Below are 3,555 nucleotides of genomic sequence, written 5' to 3'. Positions count from 1 at the left end.
GGAGGCGGGCAGCCACCGCCTCCACATTTAGAAGCGGCGGGAGCGCGCGCGGGTGATGGGGAAGGGATTCGCGGACAAGGAGGGCAACCCCGCCCCCCCGCGCATCCCTATCCCGACGGATGGTGGCATACCCAGGTGGGGAGAAAGGATGCTGGGGCTTCAGCCAAGTCTCGGTCAAACAGACAATGTCAGGATGGTGGGCATGTAGGAAATGGAAGAAGTCAGCCTGCTTGGAACGAACGCCATGGGCGTTCCAGAGGACCAGTTTAAGGGGGGGCGGAGAACACACCCTGCAAAAAGGCGAGGACGGTGCGGAAAAATATTTCTGCCTGAAGAAGAGGGGAAGAGGCTTGGGAGATGTGGTAGATGCCCGTGGCAAACAACTGCAACCACGGGAGGAGACGGAGGTGCTGTAGCCAGTTGTAAGTCTCAAAGAAGGCCGAGAAGGGGATGTGGGAAGACGAGGAGAGGGAAGCAGACGGAAGGAAGGAAGGTACGCTGCGAGACGATGCCTCACCGGCCGAAGAACGGGCGGGGCAAGCGGATGGAGGCGGACCAGGCGGATGTTCGAGTGGAGGGGGAGGCTGCTGCGGCCCGGTGAGACCTACCGTGGGGTGAGAATGGGGCGGGCCCTGGAGTGGGGAAGGCGAGTGAGAGGGAAGGTCAGAATGAGGCAAATGGAGGGAGGCCCGTGAGGAGGCAGCCAGTGGGGGGTGGCCTCGGAGGGCGGGTCAGGCTGACCCGGGGACCGGGAGCCCACCGGGCGGGTGTCAGACAGCCTCGAACCCGAGGGCAGCCCCTGGGAAGGAGCAGCAGGTGGGCCCCTCTCGGGAAGAGGGGGAAGGGGGGCCGAAGCCGGTTCAAAGGCCATGGGGACCGACGCAGACCCTGCACCCCATCCCGGCGGCCGATGCGAGGACCAGACTACAGGCGGGGCGACCGGAAGGAGAGGGACGGGGCGGGGCCCTTGCGGGGCGAAGGGGGCCTGAGGGGAAGGTGGAAGCTGTGCCGCAAAAGGAGTGGGCCCCAGAAACAGCGGAGGACCGGCAACAGACGCCGCATAGGAGTGCGTCCCCGGAGGACGGTACGAGGATGGAGGGCGCAAGGACGGAAAGTCATCTGGAGGCACGGCAGCCATGGATGGCCGGGAGGGAGCGGCGTCCTGGAGGTGGTGGCGTGGCGGCTGGGGCCGTGGCAGCTGCTGAAGCGAAGGCCCCTTCCGCCGCAGCTGCTGCTCGAGGAACTTCAAGTAGGAGGGGCAGGTGCGGGCGTTGGCCGGATGCTGCCCCTCACAGTTGATGCAGCAAGGCGGCTCCTCCGGGGTCTTCGGGCAGGCGCCGTGGGCATGCTGCCGGACGCAGCGGAGGCAACGGAACGGGTGGCCACAGTCCTCCACCCGGTGCCCCCACCGCTGGCAGTTGTGGCATTGGAGGGGGCGGGATCCACCCCGAAACTCCTCCCACTGAATGCGGAGCCCAGCCAGGTGTCTCAGGGCGCGGGCCTTCGCCAGCTGAGCGGCATCCGGAAAGACAAGGAGGAACCGGATTACACCGCGGTCCGCCGCCCAGTCCGGCGTCAGGCGACGGAGGGAGTCCGGGCGGACGCCCTCCTCAGCCAGCTCCTCCCACACCGACGCCTCCGCGGCAGTGGGGGGCAGACCAGCCAGGACTAACTTCGGTTTGGCGCGGCCTGCCACCGGGAAAGTATGGCACTGGATCCCATGGGTGCGGAAATACTCCATGAGCACCGCCCTGTCTTGAAGAGAGGTGGGGTGGTACCGTGGGTACCCCCGCAGGTAGTCCACCGTAAAGTCCCCTTGAAGTTTACGGCGCAACTCGCGGTTGCCCCGCAGTGCATCGGCGGTGAGGCGGGTGGCCACAACGATGGGTGGAATACGCTTGACGCGTGGCTCAGCAGAGGCCGGACCACCTGGGGGCACCACTGGGGTGCGCGGAGCCGAAGAGGTGGCGCACGAAGACACCGGTGGCGCCGCAACCACCCCGGCAGCCGGACGGCGGGGCACTGGGTCAGGTGGGGCCCGGGGGTCGGCAGGAGAAAGGCCCAGATGGGGCTCCGCTGCCCCGACGGCTTGAAATGGGGGATCAGCGTCAGCAACCAAAGGGGAAAGCAGGGCCGGCGGGCGGCCCCCCGACACGGCGCAGATGGCGACCGAGGTGGTGGTCATCACAGTGGACGTGGTGGTAGCCGTCGCCGCACTCCGAGGCGTGTGGCAGCTGGAAACGGTGGGTACCGGTCGGGGGGCAGACAGCGATCCTGAGGACAGCCCACGCCAGGTCTCCTCGACCTGCCGAATAAGATGGATGTCCGGCTGGGAGGCAGAGCGGGAGGCGGGCCCCCCACCAGCATCCGCCACCTCCTCCGCGTCAATGCGGTGAAGATCATTAGGCCAGGAAGGCGTGCGGCCATGCGACCAGGGGCGTTCCACCCCCGCCGCGACAGCGTCAATGATGGCCGCCACATGCGCATCCGCCTGCCGCTTCGTGTGGAGAACCTCCGCCTGCTGTTGGCGGCGGTGTTCCCTGGTGTCAGCCCGGGAGATGGCACGAGAAGATGGTGTGCTGCCACCAACCCCATCAGGGCGAGGGCCCGCAAAGTATTGGCGCCGAACCATCGCCTTGGCAGCGTCCTTGCTGTACTTGCTGTTGCGGCGGTCGGCAGCACCTTGCGAAGAGGGTTCGGCCGAGAGAACGTCAGCCTCCGAGTCTGAGGAGGACGAGATGACGTTGGAGCGGTGCCCGCCCGCTGCGGCCCAGTGCTTACCAGGCATGACAGGCGGCGGCGGCAAGGATGGCGGGGCCGCAAGAGACTGATGGTCCACCACAATGGCGTTCGGAGAGGCAGGAACCACGTCGCTGTCCATTTCCAGTTGGGACCCCAAATTTATGGTGCAGAAAATCGGGACCACATAATTGGGACCACAAAAATAATAATTGGGACCACACAATCGAAAGGCGAGTCCAGGCCCAATCGATTAATCGAAAGTATCCAAGATTGTTTACATAAGGACAAGTGAACAGAAACACTGATTAAAATTAAACGACGCCGCGCCGACACTCACAAACGTTTGTGCAGGTGCACAAATGAATACAGAACACAAAAAACACCACTTCGATGGCGAACTGAAACCACAAACACCGAAACGAGGCAAGAACACTGGAGCGATCGCAAACACTACTGCCGAGGCGAGTCTTGGATTTCCCCTTAACCTTTCCTCCTTTTCCTCTGCCAGACATGTTGAGTTATAGGCTGTACACTGGTCCGCAACCTACGAGAAAGTGGCGCCCCGGCCGCTGGAAATTACTTTTGTTACACGTCCCTCCGCGGAGCGCGACCAATCACGAGCCGCGGAGCGCTCCGATTGGTCGCGCAACAAGAAGCCAAGAAAACTTTTCACGAAAAAAATTCAGTTCCCGTCTCACTCATCTAGCGACAGCGGCACAGCTCAGACCTACGATGCCCCCCAAGACGAGCGGTAAGGCAGCCAAAAAGGCGGGCAAGGCCCAGAAAAACATCTCGAAGGGCGACAAGAAAAAG

This window comes from Bacillus rossius, unplaced genomic scaffold, assembly GCF_032445375.1.
Source record: "Bacillus rossius redtenbacheri isolate Brsri unplaced genomic scaffold, Brsri_v3 Brsri_v3_scf22, whole genome shotgun sequence".
Taxonomy (NCBI): domain Eukaryota; kingdom Metazoa; phylum Arthropoda; class Insecta; order Phasmatodea; family Bacillidae; genus Bacillus; species Bacillus rossius.
Note: the sequence above shows the minus strand (reverse complement) of the source record.